We start from the raw sequence: 8,196 nt of genomic DNA, 5'->3' as shown, positions 1-8,196 counted from the left end.
GTGTTCAGGGGTTTTTCATTTTCCTCCTTTATCCTATAGACATCTATTCATCCTACAGATTTATCAGTTACTACTAAGGATAATTCCATATCCTCATTTTTCAGAGAAACTTCACTCGTTGCCACCTCCTTAGAGTGCGAGATATCCTTATTGCTAACTCCCACCTCCCTTATTGCTAACATGAGATTCTCCATAATATGACAAAATTGTATATCTATATATATATATACATATATATATATAGGTTATTATAATATAGAATATTTACATAGTTGTTTCTTGTTAAGATATAATATCTAATTAGACTTAACAAATTCTTTCTAACTAGTTGACTCCTAAATTAATGCGAAGTTAAAATATTTGTCAACAAATTGTTAATATAATTAAAAACAACTTACCTATATGAAATTAAAATTAAAATATTAAATAAATTTTTATTAATTAGATGATATATTTAATTATATATGATAAAAACATAATTACTCTCCATTTTTAAATTTACAAAAATAATTACAATATTAAAAATGTTTAAGCTATATTTATGTTTATAAGTGTGTCTTGTTTAAAATAAAGTTTTTATAATTTTAATTTAATTATTAAGTAGATAGTGGAGATTTAACTTCCACAAAATATTTTGGAATATTCTTAGTAGTATTCACAAATCAAAAGCTGAGATTTATCTGCAAAATAGTTTTTTTCTTGTCATTTTAATTAATCCATTAATTAAAAAAAATAGTGATATAAGCAAGTTTCTTATGATATGAGCTATGATTTTCTTAGCATATAATATTGATAAGGCATGGCATTAGTTTATGATATTGTAATACACCCTATTTAAATTAATATTTTTTATAGTAAAATAGGAGTGAATCTCAATGTTTAAAACATTTGTTGTACATTTTGTAAATATATATATATCTTTCATATTAATTTTTTTTTAGTTTTTTATTAATAATAATTTAAAACAAAAATATAATTCAGTTTTTTTTTTTTTTTTTTAAATTCAATAATGTCATGAAATAATTATTTTGATGCTTATATTTCTATAAAATATTTAATAATATTTATCTTATTCCATGAGTAACTTTAGTAGAGATATTTCAACAACAAAAAAATATTTGTGAAGCTATAACTTCATTAATACGTTAAAACAATATATTTAAATTTTTGTGAAGCTATAACTTCATTAATACATTAAAACAATATATTTAAATTTAATAAGTAACATATACTGCCTTAATACATTAATAAAAATATTACTCCACAAATATTAATAACCTATTTCAACAACTCTGCTCATCACTGCACAACTGATTTTAACTTACCGATCTTTCACGAAAGGTCAACAGTAGTACGAGTGTAATGTCTACAACCGCTATTAGAAATATATTAAAATTTTGGGTAATCATAAGCTCAGGACCATTGTACTATAGATTTGACTTAAAAACTACAAAAGTCTACAAGATATCATCGTTAATACACAAATTTGAGTTAGAGCCATAAATTACGGAGCATTTCAAAGTCCTAATTTTTAAATAAATAAATAAAATACCGAACATGTCGGCGCCTTGGCCAGGGCAACTTTCGGTACACCACCTGTTACAAAGCATCTAAACGGTTCAGTTCATGATGGGGTTTTGATTGAAACTAATGCCGCGTGGGAATACTTATAAATTTATTCTAAATACTAAAATTTATTGGTAATGAGATTTGTTTTCATATTTTTAGTATTTTTATATACTATAAATGTAGTATTTTTATACATTATAGACGTGTGGTTTTATATTTTTAATATTTTTATTGGTAATGAGATTTGTTTTCATATTTTTAGTATTTTTATATACTATAAATGTAATATTTTCATACATTATAGACATGTGGTTTCATATTTCTAATATTTTTATACATTATAAATGTATTATTTTTCTACATTATAAACATGTGAAAATATTTATAAATTTATTCAAAATACTAAAATTCCTTATAATGAAACTTGTTTTCATATTTCTAATATCTTCCTACACTATAGAGGTAATATCTTCATACACTATAGACGTATGAGTGAACGCCTTAATCAAATTTAACCAGAGTCATTATCTATTAATATCAATGTTGATTGTCAGCCGCTTAGTGATACTAACTGAGATGTGTTTATTCGTTGTCTATTAGTGGCAAGGTTGATTATCAGCAGCTAAATGGTACGAGCTGAGATGTGTTCTAAAATATTGAAGTCTATTTTACCAGTAACATCATGACAGAAAGTTCAATTTTTCTGTCATTCATGTATTCATTCTGCCACTATCTCTATATATATTTTTCATCTTGACAATCGACACCCACTTGGCTTTTAAAAGGGCCCATGATGAAAATTTGACTTCTCAAATTCCAACCCTGATTGTATTGAACTTCTGCTGCAATTTTCGAATCTTCTTCTGCTTTTGTGGTTTATGTGTAAAAGTAGTGGGGTCTCTGTTATATGCATGTGGTGATTACAAAACCATGTGGAAGGTGAGAGTGATTAAACGTAGATATTAAATAACACCAAAAGAGAGTTACTATGATTGTCAATATGTGAGCTGGAGTTAGCGACGTACCCAGAAACGCCACTTTGAAAATGTCTGTATGGACCATGCACCATGTATCCGGATGCGGAAAATGGAGGAACCCAAATAGACATCACTAAGACATGAAAATTCTTTTATATATATTGTACGGGGAGTGGGTATTTATCGAATATGAAATTTAATTCCTTAAAATTTTAGTAAATTTATTAGGAAACAATTTTAAAAATGTTATTTCTTTTTATTTATTATTTAAAATTATGTATTTTTATGGTTAACATCATTTTTCTGAATTTTATTATTTTTTTAAAGTTGATTTTGATATTACATTTTTAGGTTCATCTATTTTGAAAGATTTATTAATGGTGCTATTAAGGTTACTAATATAATATGATAACTAATCAACTCTCAAAATCTATTCTTAATGAGAGAATGGAATAATTGAGAAAACCAAAGACGCTACAACCATTATTTCATTCATATAATTGTGTCCTAATAAGAGATTATAATCTAATGAAACATCAATTACTTTAACCTTGATTGAGATGATTTTAACCCATAGCTCAATTGAGAATGAAGGAATGGTCCCATGGGATTAAAAGAATGGTCATTTAATGGTCTCAACATTGTGGTCAAAGGCTCTATCTCTCAAGAACCAAAGGCTCTCCAACATGAAAAGGTTATAATACAAGTGGAATCCATTTTTCCACCATAGTCCAGAAAATGCTTGTTCCTAAGAAGATACCCAAATCTAAAACACAAAATGGTGGAGAAGTCTATGCTTGGATTGATCCAAGTCAAATGTTATTAAGAAAGTGTTAGAAGGGTAGAAGCTATCAGTTGAGATTAATAATGCCATTTCACTACATAATGAAACAAGGAAAGACTTCCAACACAAAGATAATACAACGTGCATGTGCTACATCATCAACAATGTTGTAGTTTAGAGAAACTTGGACATTAGGGTTTCATGCAAGCCTTCTAAAATATCCATTTGTGGGATGAGGCATCATGACATTTCTATCTATTCAGGGAAAGAATATTGTGATGCACATACCTCCTTATCTTCAAATCCTTACTCAGGGACATTATAATTACAAGCCCTAGTCTAGACAATGATGTCATTCTCATAAATGTAAAATTTTGCATTTAGAACATTTTTCTCAAGGGGATGTGTGCCCTAATTGTCCCCTATGAAGGTGTAGCGTTTTTATTTACAACAACCATTTGCTGGCTTTCGGGAATAAAGGATTAGTAAATATTGCAAGTTGATAGCATGTATCCTACTACTCTTCCATATTGGGTCTTTATTGAGTTAACTTATTTTCCTTACAAAGCTTGTGAGGAAATTTAACTTCCTTGTTCTCATTTTTACCCCTACTAGAATTATTAATATCATTATTTGTTGTAGGTCCCTACTTAGGATTTTTGTTCTTTTCTTTCTTCTTTCCCTTCAGGTGTTGTCTACACTTAAGCTTAGAGGTCTAAATCAAGATGAAATCTAAGTATTGTGCATAGATTTAGGCATATTTAGTTCTTTGTAGAATTGCACATGCATTTGAATATAAGGGGTTCATTAGTTCGGTAATCTTTGACATTTCCTACAAAACTAGTCACACCATTGACTTGAGACCCTTTTTTTGGGTTGGTAGGGTTTGTCTAAACACTTGGTGCATCTAAAAAAATATCATATAAAATCATACGTTATGAATATACCAAATATAACTATTGTGCTTTCATTATTACCTCTTCCATTATTGTTTCTTCTAACAAGGAGATATCTTTGGAAATAGAAGGAATTAAATATTTTACAAACTAATCAACCAAGAATTGATCAAGGATATATATTTTGATCATTTTTTTCTCCTCCTGATCCAAGTGGATATTGGTGGCCACAATCCTATTCCACCTAGACCTCTAGTCAGTTTCATCTATTTCTTTGATTATAGCAGCATTTACTACTTTTAGCAAATTTTCAGGTCATGAACTTCCAGAGATGTTTTGACCCCCTAAATGACATTTTTTTAGGTCCGTAGTAGGTTTGCGTCCATTGAAAAGATCTTGTGGAAAATCGTATAGTACTTAGAGAGATATTTCCAACGAGGTATCATATGCACCAAACAAAGATCATATTACTAAGTTACGACCTGAGGAAGTTGGCTACCCAACTAAACCCAATGACACCCACAAACGTTTGGTGTTCCATCTCCTAGGGTTAGGGTTTTGGTTGTTTAGGGTTTTCCCTTATTGCTAAATAATAAAAAGGCCCTTGAGCCTCATTATAACATAGTTTAGAGGCATCTATCTGCCACATCTCTTCTCAGAGAGAAGCTACCATGCTCAAGTTAGTTTATTTCCATTTTATATGTAAGCATGTTTCTACTCTTTGATATTAATGAAATGAAGTTTTATTTTTGTTGCATCTCGGTGTTTATGTTTGTATCTATATTTTGTTGCATTCATGTAAAAGTTTGGATCAATGGTATTAGAGCGACCTTCTCTTTATTTGTTTTTTTTGCATGTCCCCAATGAGGTTAGGGTATAAGGAGTTAGGGGTAAAACTAGTTGAACCTTCGCAAAACTAGCCTCACAAACCCTGACAGCCTCCCATGGCAGAAGAAAAGAAAGACGAGGGAGTGGGAGATCCTCTCAAAATATTGCTCGAGGAATCCCTCAAGGGACAGAGGAATGCAATGATGGATAACTTTGCCCAGATCCTTTGGCGGCTACCCACAGGTGACACATCTTCATCCAATAAACACTCTCGAGGCGCCACTCTCTTTAAGGCACAAGTCAACTTTGAAATTCCCATATTTGAAGGCCACATAGACAAAGGTGTCGTAGATAGATGGTTAAATCTATTGGAAGTATATTTTCCATTTCATGACTTTACTAATTGGGAAAAGATTACTTTTGTACTCCTCAAAGTCTCCTCCATTGTCAAGGACTAGTGGGAAACCTACTGTGAACAAAAGGATGAGATTGAACCCCCATTGCTTTCAACCACACCCACTTGAGTTATTTCGAAGACGCCATAAAGGAACAATATTACCCTTTCAGGAGCTATAAATATAAATACATAAAGTGGACCACGTTGCGGTAAGGAAGGGACCAAGATGTGCCAGAGTTCACAAATATTTTGCATACCCTTTGCATGAAGTTGGATATCAAGGATTCTCAGTGGCATTTGGTACTCAAGTACCTCGGTTGTATGCAGAAGTACATCCAAGATGATATGGAGTTCCTGGTGTTATAGACATATTTGGGCACATCAACCCCAACTCACATGTCGATGATATTAGGGTTCATCAACCCCTAATATAGTTCTTTTATGCCCTAAAGAAACTTAGTCCTCTGAATGCCTCATTCCCCAAAAGTTTCATCACAAAATTCATCCAAAAAGTGCCTAAAAGGGATCATTGCAGAAAGCCCTGCGTTAGGGTGCTATGCATAGCAGGTGCCGCACTGTCCAAGTGCTATGCATCGCAGAAATGCCACTTTGAAAATGTCTGTATGGACTATGCACCATGTATCTGGATGCGGAAAATGGAGGAACCCAAATAGACCTGACCAAGACATAAAATTCTTTTAGATATATTGTACAGGGAGTGGGTATTTATCGAATATGAAATTTAATTCGTTAAAATTTGAGTAAATTTATTAGGAAATAATTTTTAAAATACTATTTTTTTATTTATTATTTAAAATTATGTATTTTTATGGTTAACATCATTTTTCTGAATTTTATTATTTTTTTAAAGTTGATTTTGATATTACATTTTTTTTAGGTTCATCTATTTTGAAAGATTTATTGATGGTGCCATTAAGGTTACTAATATAATATGATAACTAATCAACTTTCAAAATCTATTCTTAATGAGAGAATGGAATAATTGAGAAAACCAAAGACACTACAACCATTATTTCATCCATATAATTGTGTCCTAAATAGATTATAATCTAATGAAACATCAATTACTTTAACCTTGATTGAGATGATTTTAACCCATAGCTCAATTGAGAATGAAGGAATGATCCCATGGGATTAAAAGAATGGTCATTTAATGGTCTCAACATTGTGGTCAAAGGCTCTATCTCTCAAGAACCAAAGGCTCTCCAACATGAAAAGGTTATAACACAAGTGGAATCCATTTTTCCACCATAGTCCAGAAAATGCTTGTTCCTAAGAAGATACCCAAATCTAAAACACAAAATGGTGGAGAAGTCTATGCTTGGATTGATCCAAGTCGAATGTTATTAAGCAAGTGTTAGAAGGGTAGAAGCTATCATTCGAGATTAATATTGCCATTTCACTACATAATGAAACTAGGAAATACTTCCAACACAAAGATAGTACAACGTGCATGTGCTATATCATCAACAATGTTGTAGTTTAGAGAAACTTGGACATTAGGGTTTCATGCAAGCCTTCTAAAATATCCATTTGTGGGATGAGGCATCGTGTCAATTGTTGACATTTCTATCTATTCAGGGAAAGAATATTGTTATGAGCATTCCTCCTTACCTTCAAATCCTTACTCAGGGACATTATAATTACAAGCCCTAGTCTAGACAATGATGTCATTCTCATAAATGTAAAATTTTGCATTTAGAACATTTTTCTCAAGGGGATGTGTGCCCTAATTGTCCCCTATGAAGGTGTAGTGCTTTTATTTACAACAACCATTTGTTGGCTTTCTAGAATAAAGGATTAGTAAATATTGCAAGTTGATAGCATGTATCCTACTACTCTTCCATATTGGGTCTTTAATGAGTTAAGTTATTTTCCTTACAAAGCTTGTGAGGAAATTTAACTTCCTTGTTCTCATTTTTACCCCTACTAGAATTATTAATATCATTATTTGTTGTAGGTCCCTACTTAGAATTTTTGTTCTTTTATTTCTTCTTTCCCTTCGAGTGTTGTCTACACTTAAGCTTAGAGGTCTGAATCAAGATGAAATCTAAGTATTATGCATAGATTTAGGCATATTTAGTTCTTTGTAGAATTGCACATGCATTTGAATATAAGGGGTTCGTTAGTTCAGTAATCTTTGACATTTCCTATAGAACTAGTCACACCATTGACTTGAGACCCTTTTTTGGGTTGGTAGGGTTTGTCTAAACACTTGGTGCATCTAAAAAAATATCATATAAAATCATACGTTATGATTATAACAAATATAACTATTGTGCTTTCATTATTACCTCTTCCATTATTGTTTCTTCTAACAAGGAGATGTCTTTGGACATAGAAGGAATTAAATATTTTACAAACTAATCAACCAAGAATTGATCAAGGATATATATTTTAATCATTTTTTTCTCCTCCTGATCCAGGTGGATATTGGTGGCCACAATCCTATTCCACCTAGACCTCTAGGCGGTTTCGTCCATTTCTTTGATTATAGCAGCATTTACTACTTTTAATAATTTTTCAGGTCACGAACTTCCGAAGATGTTTTGACCCCCTAAACGACATTTTTTTTAGGTCCATAGTAGGTTTGCATCCATTGCAAAGAGCTTGCAGAAAATCCTATAGTGCTTAGAGAGATATTTCCAACGAGGTATCGTACGCACCAAAGAAAGATCATATGACCAAGTTACGACTTGAGGAAGTTGGCTACCCAACGACACC

Source organism: Pinus tabuliformis, chromosome 7 (genome assembly GCF_031772625.1).
Source record: "Pinus tabuliformis cultivar Carrire ecotype Pingquan chromosome 7, CPIR1, whole genome shotgun sequence".
NCBI classification, from domain to species: Eukaryota; Viridiplantae; Streptophyta; class Pinopsida; order Pinales; family Pinaceae; genus Pinus; species Pinus tabuliformis.
This window is presented reverse-complemented; position numbering follows the sequence as displayed.